Raw genomic sequence first — 13,099 nt, 5'->3', positions numbered from 1 at the left:
AGGATCAGTTACAGAGCATCTAGGTTGAGAGTGGCTAGAGTGGCTACATTCTCTATTGCAACCATTATCCCAAAGAACACCAGGTTTCCTCATAGATTCCCATGATGTTCAGAAACAACTTGCAGGCTTGACTTGGTCAAGTGATTTCACTTGGTTAACCTGCGATGTTCTTTCTTTATCTCCATCAAATCCACATGCTATCGCTATAAGTGCTTTGGAATTTCATTTGTCAAAATACAGTGGTTATTCTTTGGATTTACAATCATGTATGATTCATGTGACGCAATTTTTTATGACTTATAATTTTTTTTTCTTTCAATTATGATTTTTTGCCTGTGCAGGGGAGTGTCTATGGGTGCCACATACTCTCCATCTTTGGCTAACCTCGTAATGTCATTTTGGGAAAAGAAGTGTCTCTATTATACTAACAATCCTTTTTTGTCCCAAATGTTCTGGTATGGCAGATACATTGATGACCTGCTCTTCATCTGGAGGGGTAGTGTATCAGCCATACCAGAACTTGTACAGTATCTCAGTAACAACCGTTACAACTTGACTTTAACATTTCATCCCACACAAATTTCTTTTTTGGATTTACAAGCAAGTGGTATCAATGGAAACCACATTTCCACTTTAACATTTGTTAAACCAATATCAGGTAACACAATCCTACATGCATCCAGCAGTCACCCCAAGCATACAATCAAAGCTATTCCAGTGGGTGAATTCACACATATAAAGAAAAAATGTAGCAATCAGGATAAATTATCGGGTGAACTGAGAAACAAGAAAAAGAGGTTTGCCCTTGTGAATTTTAAAAAAGGCATCTACCATTGTACATAAGAAAAAAAGCAATGATCATATTGCAGCTAAGATAACAAAAACATTGACAAAATTACAAAACCCACTTTGTCTCTGCAGTTTAGTCCACAGTTAAACCAAATAAAACTTATTATTCATAAACGTTTACCAATATTATATATGCAAATTGTCTCTTCAGAGAGGAAGAGGGATTGATTGAACACTAGTGCCACCTATTTGAAGTAGCAATCCTACAAGTCATTATCGACCCTTTAACGAGCCTTGCAATATGACTTGGGATAAAAGTCAAACCAGAACCTCAATTTGCAGACATGGTGGTCGGGGTATTGCCCCTCATTAGTGCAAAGTATGAGATCTGATTTGGCTGGGATGAGAGGCTAAGACTGGTATCTAAGGGAACTGAAGAGACAATTTGCATATTTAATTTCCCAGAGGCGCATTCAAGGCGCTTAAGTCTTCTCGTACTGCTGTGCCAGACCTGGCATGTCACTGTCCACAAGGAGAAAACTTACCCCTTAGATACCAATATTATATGAAGACATCATTTTATTCTCTTTATTACAGTAAGGCTCTTCTATATAGCCACAAAAGCAAGGTTTCTTGGAAACCATCTTTCCCCAAGCTTATTTGAATCCCACATTCATCATAAAACATGGTTGAATTGTCAGGGATTTTTTAAATGTGGGATGAACCGCTGTAGAACCTGCCAACATGCTCTTGACACTTATTCTTTTTCCAATCATAACAGCTCACAGCAACATAAAATCAAACAGTACATCAACTGTAACTCACAATTTATTGTATATGTAATTTATTTCTCCATTTCCAACAAAATGTATGCAGGTTGTGCTATGAGAAAATTGAAAGTATCTATTTCAGAGCATCTTTCAGATATTGTTAATCGTACATGCTCTGACCGCACTATCTCTTATGCATCTAGGCACTTTATTATTTACCATCAATGACAGTTATCGTTATTTTTTTTTTCAATAAAGTCTTGCTTTGTACAAGGAGCTGGAACCACCACTTCTTTTCTAGGGGTTCTGAAGAGGCCAGCTGAATGAAGCGGGGGTCGATCATGCGCACTTCTTCTCCATTCATTTTAATAGCAGCACCAAAGATCAGCCAAGCACTCTGCTCTCCATCTCCAGCAGTCCAATTAAAAGGGACAACCCCTTTTCAATCTGACTGTTTGCCCATTATACTCACTTATAACACATATGCTCACCTCCGTTGCTGGCACCATTCCAGCGGTGTCAGCGTTTGTGTTCCCGGGACTCATGTGAGGTTGTTATGTAAAGTGCTGCAGAGCGGTAGTCATGACCGAGCTGCTGTCCGGTTGCGCTCTGGTACTTTACAGATAAACTGTGTCGCAATGTGCTGTAGAGCATGGGGTGCATCACACTCACTTGTAGGCCACAGACCTTCGCGGCTTCCAGACTTCCATCCTCAGGAGCCACTGCACACAATTCAGGGGACAACGAGTTCTTTACAACAGGCAAACGTTTACTAGTCATTCCAAGTTCATCAGTTGGTGACAGGTGGGATAGGACACAACAATTCACATCTTCCTCCTCCTTAGTACAACTCCTCCTCAGTCCTGTCACTAGTTCATCCCGGACTATCCCTAAGCCCACTGATTCTCTTAGTCTCAGTGATTTTCACTCCACCTCTGCAGTGCCCCCAGGACCTGCCATCACTTTCCGTCTATGCGGGGTCCTGTCCAACTTCCACTGTACGCCAGAGGACAAGATGTGTCCGGCAGCCTCTATGCCAGACCTTAGGCTCTAGACATGACTGGAGCGACCGCTCGGGATCCCAGTAATGCCTCCCACTGCTTTGAACAAGTGACACATGCTGCCCCTAGCAATCCAACACACCTGAACTTGACCTTCATTATACACTTTACTAACTCTCTCTCTGAACACACCCTATCAGGAAGTGCCCCCCCCTTATACTAACACTAGTGGCCACCCAATGGGCTAGTTCTATTAACTATTTCCTATCTCATATGCTAAACCTTATATCCTTATCTTATGTCCTATGCTATTGCTAAACCACTTACTGTATAAGCCATATTTATGCTACCCTAAGCTTATCCTATTCTATGCTCTACTCACATTATGCATTAACACTTCACAAGCTTTTCATTACCATAATACATTATGTAAGACGCACATCACTTTTATAAATATAACCACATGACAGTATTCACATGACGTGTATGTTGTCTTCAGGGGCAGGAACAGGGTAAGGCAATCCACACCCCTACAGTTACATCATTCGAGCCCTGCACCCAATTAGCGTCGGTTTCACTGTCCCTTCCTTCTGACAAATCGAACATCAACAGGAAGTTAGGGTTGCGGCTGCTCTCTCACAACCTCTTGATGTTTGATTTGTCTGAAGGCGAGGACAGTGATACCGGCGCTGATTAGGTGCAGGATGACGTAAGTGCTGACGCCGCTGGAATGACGTCGGTACCGGAGGTGAGAATGTAGCACCCTGAGGATTCGGCTGCTACAGGGGTATTGCACCTCAACCCAGAGGTGTGATATTCCACTCCCGGGTAAGGATGGAGTGTGGAACTGAGCTCAGAAAGCTGCATGCACTACACACATCCCATTTCCGAGGAACAGACCAACGGTACTCCCACTTAGAAATGTGCAGGTACGACCGAGTCTGTTCCTGGCTGGAGTGGGAGGGGGGTGGTACATCCCAGTAGTGTAGGGGCAGATAGGGGGAGCAGCCTGGGTAAAGTTAGGAGCTCATTGGGTGCTGGTCACCTGAGCTCACACATAGAGGGAGTATATAAGGTGGGAACCATCTTAGATCAGGGTCAGTCAGTCAGCCACAGTCAGTCAGTCTGTGAGTCTTTGCAGAGAAGTCAGAGGAAGAGAGCAGAGAGCAGAGAAGCCCCAGAGAGAGTGAGAGTGGAGCAAGAAAGACCCAGAGGGGGAAACAAGAAAGAACTCTGAGAACCCACATACAAACCTAGGGTGAAGAGTTGGCAATAGGGTACCGGATCCCAAACTGGTGGGTGCTTAAGCACACCTCAGCCAGAGACCGGAGGCCGTGGGCAGGATCTGCCACGGCCACCCACCACATCTACCCTGAAGGCAAACCACATGTAGGGTCAGGGAACCCAAGGCCAAGGGTCTCCCAACAGAAGGCCCGAGGGAGCTGGACCTAGGTGGATCCCTGGTGGGGACGGCCAGAAGAAAGGACAAGAAGGAGGGCTCAGGGACACGCTCCGGACTTGCTTGGGGGTTGGCTGAATCCAGGACCTGGTGGACGCAGCACGGCTCGGGTAGTCACTTAAGGCCGGAGTGACCGGAATATCTGCAGTAAGTAAACACCCTGAACTGCACAACCCGACTGTCTTAATTATCATCTACGCTGCACCACCACAACCCCCATCCTCTGCACCTGACCCCCTGAGGCCATACCCCTCCCGTTGGGGGTTATACTATCTAAAGCTGCACCAACACCATCAGCCTCAGCGGACCCTGCTGCAGCGGCGGCCGTAGTGACCGCAATCCAACGGGTGGTGTAGTCGACATAACGAACTTTGTAACATCTGTAGGACTGCCACATACTCTGAGCTTGACACCCTGGGCACGGACCGGGTCACAGCCACTCGGAGACTACAACCCCCATCTGATCCGGCTCCGGGTATTCCCCTAAAGAATATGGCCCAGGGGGCGCGTCAACTTTGGCGTAGTCGGCAGGATTACGTGCCCGCAACACCCGGGTACTGCGTGCCTGAAGAAAAGAACAAGTTTACCTCAAAAAGAAGTCTCCTGCCGGTTCCGGAGGGTCCCCGCCATCGGACTCCATCACAGGTCGATTCCCGCCGGTTGTCCGCCATTAACAGCTTTTTCCCGCCATCTGCAGAGTTTCCCGCCACTGGGAGACGATTCCCGCCATTTCCAAAGGTTTCCCGCCTTGTCAGAGCGGACGCCATTATGGGCGTGCCAGAGGGTGGCAAGAGGCCGTCTCCCATCGTGGGCCAGGACCGAAAATGGCGCCAAAAGTGGAAACCGCCCCCACCAACAGAGACTGTGATGCTAGAGGTGTCTGTCAGCGTGAAAGAACTGCCCCTGGAGCTGACAATCACCAAGTGGCCCCGGGACCGCCCTCGAGGTGGGAGGACTGAGAACAAGAGAGCAAAGATGGGTGTCGCCTGGAGCAGTCTGGAGAGAGCGCACCCGGAGACAAGAAGCCTAGAGCTGAGTCCAGAAGAAGCTTACCCGGAGATGGAAGAAGAGCAGAGCAGCACCGGCCCGCTGGCCAGGAGCCTGCTGGAGACAACGGAAGGAGAGCAGAGCAGCTCCGACCCGTTGGTCAGGAGCCTGCTAGAAGCAACGACCCCACTAGGCTTAGTGGAGGTCCTGGCACAGCTCCCCCGAGATCGGGAGTGTGCACAGACTGCGCTGGAGGGCCTCGCACGGAGGATGGCCCGGGTGCAGCGAGAGACGTTGGCGGAGTGGAGCCGAGAGATGGCCCAGCAGACAAGAGCCCGTCAGCGGAGCACGCCACCCGAGACGAGGAGACAGACCGCCTCTGAGGATGGCGCAGGAGGACTGAAGGCCGGAGACGGCGCCGAGAAGGGAGCCGAACGAAAGGAGGCAGGTAAAGGGGACGTCTCTACCCCAAACCGGGAAACCGCGCACCTGCCCCAGCTCCCCGTCGCAGAGCCCGAAGTACCCCCTGCCGTGCCCGTAACCGCAACGTCACCGCCACAGACTAGGCCTCAACCGGAAGCCGCAGCCGCGACCCCTGTGACGTCACACGCCTCGACCCCGAGCGTGACCAAGCAGGAAGTACCACCAGCCTGGTCGCAAGGCCTAGTACCCCCGGGCGCCGCAATACCAACAGCGCCCCCTACCTCCGCGGAGCCGCCGGCCTGGTCACAGGGCCAAGTAGCCCAGGGCGCCGCCGTCCTTACGGTGCCCTTCACTTTCCAGGTGCCCCAGGCCTGGCCGCAAGGCCTGGGCAACCCGGGCGCCACCACCACCGCGCCCATAAAACCAAGAGTGCCGCATCTGGGAGAAGATCTGTTCGCCCAACATACGTGCCCGGATTGGCAGCCCTTTATATGGCCACCGGAGTTTCACCATCCCCGACTCCGGAAAGAGAGACCCCTAGACGAGCCCCTGATTCCGGTTCCAAAGCCCGTAAAAAGGACCTCGCCCCCGCTAGAGGAGGCACAGTTTGAGTGGGACCCCACCGGAGAAGATCTCATGGGGTTCACTCAGGAGACTCGGGCAGCCGCAGCGGAGCGTGCAGAGTGCTGCCGCCAGCAGCTCGAGGTCTTTGAGAGGGAGCGGAGAGAGAGGCGGGTCCGGGAACAACAAGCCCAAATAAGGAGCGCGGAGCAGAAGAGCCGGGCCAGGAGGAGTCCCCATGCAGCTCATGGTCCCCCTTCCACCGGGACTGTGATCAAGTTTAATATGCAGCACGGGTGGGGCTTCATCCGAGATCACCGCACCCCAGGCGACGTCTTCGTGACCAGGAGAGACGTTGAGTCCCACCTACCGGAGGGACACAGAGGTCGTGACCTGTATATAGGGGACGAGGTCACCTTCACCCGGCACAAGTGTGCCAAAGGACCCTACGCCCTCCATGTGCATCGCCTGACGGAGGAGGAGCTGCGGTGTGAGGAGGAGCAAGAGGACCCGGACGGGTCTGAAGCTAAAGGTAACCACAAAGAAAGAGCAGGAGGACGCCGTCGTTAAGTACAGCAGAGTACAAGCTGTATATAGTTGCCCGTCGGGGCACAGTGAACTGTTGCTAATATAGTCCCCGTTGGGACCAGAGAATTGAACTCTTAACCCGTGTGTCCCTATTCCCACTGACCGAGGACTGAGAGCGGTCATCCCTATTCCCATTACCTGGCCGAGGACTGAGAGAGGCCATATCCCTTGTATATAGTTGCGCTTCCTAAAGCGCCCCCTACCGGTTTTCTAGAGAAACTGTTGCGCTTTTCCCGGGCACACGTTGCACAGTGTCCAGAGGAGGAACCAGAAACAAGAATGTTAATATGAAAAGTTTTATGATGCTGCTAATATATGTTTTATATGTTTTTATTATGTTGTTTATGAAAAAAAAAAAAATTGTATGTTGTGGATGTTTTATATCTTACAGCCCGAGGACGTGCTGTGATTTACCAGGGGGGAATGTAGCACCCTGAGGATTCGGCTGCTACAGGGGTATTGCACCTCAACCCAGAGGTGTGATATTCCACTCCCGGGTAAGGATGGAGTGTGGAACTGAGCTCAGAAAGCTGCATGCACTACACACATCCCATTTCCGAGGAACAGACCAACGGTACTCCCACTTAGAAATGTGCAGGTACGACCGAGTCTGTTCCTGGCTGGAGTGGGAGGGGGGTGGTACATCCCAGTAGTGTAGGGGCAGATAGGGGGAGCAGCCTGGGTAAAGTTAGGAGCTCATTGGGTGCTGGTCACCTGAGCTCACACATAGAGGGAGTATATAAGGTGGGAACCATCTTAGATCAGGGTCAGTCAGTCAGCCACAGTCAGTCAGTCTGTGAGTCTTTGCAGAGAAGTCAGAGGAAGAGAGCAGAGAGCAGAGAAGCCCCAGAGAGAGTGAGAGTGGAGCAAGAAAGACCCAGAGGGGGAAACAAGAAAGAACTCTGAGAACCCACATACAAACCTAGGGTGAAGAGTTGGCAATAGGGTACCGGATCCCAAACTGGTGGGGGCTTAAGCACACCTCAGCCAGAGACCGGAGGCCGTGGGCAGGATCTGCCACGGCCACCCACCACATCTACCCTGAAGGCAAACCACATGTAGGGTCAGGGAACCCAAGGCCAAGGGTCTCCCAACAGAAGGCCCGAGGGAGCTGGACCTAGGTGGATCCCTGGTGGGGACGGCCAGAAGAAAGGACAAGAAGGAGGGCTCAGGGACACGCTCCGGACTTGCTTGGGGGTTGGCTGAATCCAGGACCTGGTGGACGCAGCACGGCTCGGGTAGTCACTTAAGGCCGGAGTGACCGGAATATCTGCAGTAAGTAAACACCCTGAACTGCACAACCCGACTCTGTCTTAATTATCATCTACGCTGCACCACCACAACCCCCATCCTCTGCACCTGACCCCCTGAGGCCATACCCCTCCCGTTGGGGGTTATACTATCTAAAGCTGCACCAACACCATCAGCCTCAGCGGACCCTGCTGCAGCGGCGGCCGTAGTGACCGCAATCCAACGGGTGGCGTAGTCGACATAACGAACTTTGTAACATCTGTAGGACTGCCACATACTCTGAGCTTGACACCCTGGGCACGGACCGGGTCACAGCCACTCGGAGACTACAACCCCCATCTGATCCGGCTCCGGGTATTCCCCTAAAGAATATGGCCCAGGGGGGCGCGTCAAGTATAGGTGTTTTTATAATAACGGGGGCAAACATTTAGATTGAGAAGTGGTTGTCCTAGTAGTAGGACAACCCCTTTTAAGAATGAATGGAGTGGTAGTGTGCGTGATTGGTCTCAACCAGGGCTATTCCGAGACCTGGTTCTTGGGATCAGTGGGTGTCAGAGCGGTCAGACCACCAGAAAGGAAAGTTATAACTTTTAAATTTGAGAACACCCCTTTAACTCAGTATATGGTAGAGAATTATAGTAGTTACATTCTCCCAATGAAAGAAGAAGTTTAACGGTTCCACATTAGTATTTTGGCACAATTTGTATTGGTTACACTTTGCAACTGAGGCACTAAGCTTGGTGGTTACACTAAAACAGCAATAGCCTAGCTCACTCAAGCAGCAGGCAATTTGTGCCAAAAACAAACTCAGACTGGTTACTCTGGGGTTCTGGGTAACTAGCCCTGGTTACCTCGCGCTGTCTCACAAGCAAAGTCTGCTGATGCAGGCCACAGTCACTCCTTACTACACTGCTCAAAAAAATAAAGGGAACACTCAAATAACACATCCTAGATCTGAATGAATGAAATATTCTCATTGAATACTTTGTTCTGTACAAAGTTGAATGTGCTGACAACAAAATCACACAAAAATCATCAATGGAAATCAAATTTATTAACCAATGGAGTCCTGGATTTGGAGTCACCCCCAAAATTAAAGTGGAAAAACACACTACAGGCTGATCCAACTTTGATGTAATGTCCTTAAAACAAGTCAAAATGAGGCTCAGTATTGTGTGTGGCCTCCACGTGCCTTTATGACCTCCTTACAACGCCTGGGCATGCTCCTGATGAGGTTGCGGATGGTCTCCTGTGGGATCTCCTCCCAGACTTGGACTAAAGCATCCGCCAACTCCTGGACAGTCTGTGGTGCAACGTGACGGTGGTGGATGGAGCGAGACATGATGTCCCAGATGTGCTCATTCGGATTCAGGTCAGGGGAACGGACGGGCCAGTCCATAGTTTCAACGTCTTCATCTTGCAGGAACTGCTGACACACTCCAGCCACATGAGGTCTGGCATTGTCCTGCATTAGGAGTAGAGATGAGCGGTGTTCGACTAGAACTGTTCGCCAATCTCAAATTCGAGCTGTTTTGGGCGGTGTTCGAGTTGTTCCACGAACCCGAACGATTTGCAAAAAATTCGGCTGTTCGAGGTTATGTTCGATAACTGTTCGTGCACCAAAAGCGTGTCCTGCATGTCTGGCGCTATTTAGAGCACCAATCATGCAGGGATTGTCTGCCACTCACTGTAATGCCACAGCCATGGTGGTTGTGGCATTACAGTGGTTGCCCAAATCGATGGGAACAGTGCCAACAGTGAAACATGAAAAGCCGGCAATTCAGCAGCGGCATACACCTGTACCCGACAATTTAGAACCGAAAGAATAGGGCATCACACATAGATTAGATAGATAGAAACATGTCAGCCACATATATACGAAGTACAGTGAAAGTGTTGCTTACTGTACTTGTCATTTAGCGTAAAGGATTTATCAAAAAAAATAATAGTGTTTTCATGCACCGTCTCTTTAAAAAAGCCGGCCGGCAATTCAGCAGTGGTACCCGACAATTTATAACAGACAGAATAGAGCTTCACACATAGATTAGATAGATAGAAACATGTCAGCCACATATATACGAAGTACAGTGACAGTGTTGCTTACTGTACTTGTCATTTAGCGTAAAGGATTTATCAAAAAAAATAATAGTGTTTTCATGCACTGTCTCTTTAAAAAAGCCGGCCGGCAATTCAGCAGCGGTACCCGACAATTTATAACAGACAGAATAGAGCTTCACACATAGATTAGATAGATAGAAACATGTCAGTCACATATATATGAAGTACAGTGATAGTGTTGGTTACTGTACTTGTCATTTAGTATTAAAATAAAGGATTTATTATTAAAAAAATTGGCGTGGGGTTCCCCTTAATTTTAGGCTCTAGCGGAGGTTAAGCAGACGGCTGGGGCAGATGTTTGAAGCCTGGGAAGGGGGTAATACCCACGGAGCTTCCCAGGCTACTAATATCAGCCCCCAGCTGAATACATAGCCTTTACTAGCTATTAAAATGGGGGACACCCCAAAAAAAATGACGTGGGGTCCCCCCTAATTTAATAGCTAGCAAAGGCTAGGCAGACAGCTGGGGGCTGATATTAATAGCCCAGGAAGGGTGCCATGAATATTGGCCCCCTCCCAGGCTAGAAACACCAGCCGTCAGCCGCCCCAGAAATGGCGCATTCATAGGATGCGCCAATTCTGGCACTTAGCCTCGCTCTTCCACGCTGCCCTGGTGCGGTGGCAGGGGGTAATAGGGTTGGGGTTGATGTCAGCTTATAATGCCAGCTGACATCAAGCCCAGGTTAGTAATGGAGAGGCGTCTATAAGACACCCCCATTACTAACCCTATAGTCAAAGTTAAAAAAGACACAAACACCCAGAATAAAGTCCTTTAATTGAAATAAAGACACAATCCTTTATTGTTCTAAATTAAACCATACTTACTGTCACGCCCATTCCAGCTGAAGCCAACGATCTCCTGCAATAAAAGAAAAATAATAAAGCAACCTCATCCTTACCTTTCCATGGTTCCCACGACAGCTTCAGCTCTGCTACATCGAGATGACAGGCTGGACCGCAGCAGAACGCTGCCATCCAGCCTCTCATCCCGCAGACACTGAGAAGCGCAGGCTTGCTTGCGCTGCTCAGCGTCTCTCTGTGACGACATCCAGATGAGCCGAGTTCATGTCCAATGAACTCGGCTCACCTCATGCACGTCACTGACAGCGTGGGAAAATTCTCACGCTGAAGCGGTGAGTGCAGGAGAATTCTCCCACGCTGTCAGTGACGTGCATAAGGTGAGCTCATGTCCAATGAACTCAGCTCACCTCCTGCACTTCACTGACAGCGTGGGAGAATTCTCCTGCACTCAGCGCTTCAGCGTGAGAATTCTCCCACGCTGAAGCGCTGAGTGCAGGAGAATTTTCCCACGCTGTCAGTGACGTGCATAAGGTGAGCTCATGTCCAATGAACTCAGCTCACCTCCTGCACGTCACTGACAGCGTGGGAGAATTCTCCTGCACTCAGCGCTTCAGTGTGAGAATTCTCCCACGCTGAAGCGCTGAGTGCAGGAGAATTTTCCCACGCTGTCAGTGACGTGCATGAGGTGAGCCGAGTTCATTGGACATTAACTCGGCTCATCTGGATGCCCTCACAGAGAGACACTGTGGAGCGCAAGCAAGCCTGCGCTTCTCAGTGTCTGCGGGATGACAGGCTGGATGGCAGCGTTCTGCTGCGGTCCAGCCTGTCATCTCGATGTAGCAGAGCTGAAGCTGTCATGGGAACCATGGAAAGGTAAGGATGATGTTGCTTTATTATTTTTCTTTTATTTCAGGAGATCGTTGGCTTCAGCTGGAATGGGCGTGATGGTAAGTATGGTTTAATTTAGAACAATAAAGAATTGTGTGTTTATTTCAATTAAAGGACTTTTTTCTGGGTGTTGTGTTTTTTTTAAATACTTTACTAGAAATTCATGGTGGTCATGTCTAATATTGGCGTGACCCCATGAATTTCGGGCTTAGGGCCAGCTGATAATGCCAAGCTGGCCCTAACCCCTTTATTACCCAGTGAGCCACCGCACCAGGGCCCTGGATGAGTTGGGTACAGCGCCAGAAGATGGCGCTTCTATGAACGCGCCATTTTCCGGGGTGGCTGCGGACTGCAATTTGTAGCGGGGGGGGCCCAGAAAGCTTGGGCCTCCCTGCGCTGCAGATTCCAGCCCCCAGCTGCCTAGTTGTACCTGGCTGGACACAAAAATAGGGCGAAGCCCCACGTACTTTTTTTTTAATTATTTCATGAATTTCATGAAATAATTAAGAAAAAAAGGCCTTCCCTATATTGTTGTGTCCGGCCAGGTACAAATAGGCAGCTGGTGGTTGGGGGCAGCCCGTTCCTGCCTGCTGTACCTGGCTGGACACAAATATAGTGCGAAGCCCCACGTCAATTTTTTTTAAATTATTTCATGAATTTCCTGAAATAATTTAAAAAAATTGAAGTGGGGCTTCGCACTATATTTGTGTCCAGCCAGGTACAGCAGGCAGGAACGGGCTGCCCCCATCCACCAGCTGCCTATTTGTACCTGGCCGGACACAACAATATAGGGAAGCCCTTTTTTTCTTAATTATTTCATGAATTTCATGAAATAATTAAAAAAAATTGAAGTGGGGCTTCGCACTATATTTGTGTCCAGCCAGGTACAGCAGGCAGGAACGGGCTGCCCCCAACCACCAGCTGCCTATTTGTACCTGGCCGGACACAACAATATAGGGAAGGCCTTTTTTTCTTAATTATTTCATGAAATTCATGAAATAATTAAAAAAAAAGTACGTGGGGCTTCGCCCTATTTTTGTGTCCAGCCAGGTACAACTAGGCAGCTGGGGGCTGGAATCTGCAGCGCAGGGAGGCCCAAGCTTTCTGGGCCCCCCCCCGCTACAAATTGCAGTCCGCAGCCACCCCGGAAAATGGCGCGTTCATAGAAGCGCCATCTTCTGGCGCTGTACCCAACTCATCCAGGGCCCTGGTGCGGTGGCTCACTGGGTAATAAAGGGGTTAGGGCCAGCTTGGTATTATCAGCTGGCCCCAAGCCCAAAATTCATGGGGTCACGCCAGTATTAGACATGACCGCCATGAATTTCTAGTAAAGTATTTTAAAAAAACACAACACCCAGAATAAAGTCCTTTAATTGAAATAAAGACACAATTCTTTATTGTTCTAAATTAAACCATACTTACCATCACACCCATTCCAGCTGAAGCCAACGATCTCCTGCAATA

The sequence above is a fragment of the Phyllobates terribilis genome, unplaced genomic scaffold, assembly GCF_046119375.1.
Source record: "Phyllobates terribilis strain yellow unplaced genomic scaffold, ASM4611937v1 Scaffold_8__6_contigs__length_399053987, whole genome shotgun sequence".
NCBI lineage: Eukaryota > Metazoa > Chordata > Amphibia > Anura > Dendrobatidae > Phyllobates > Phyllobates terribilis.
The sequence above is the reverse complement of the archived record's forward strand: the minus strand, read 5'-3'. Positions refer to the sequence as shown.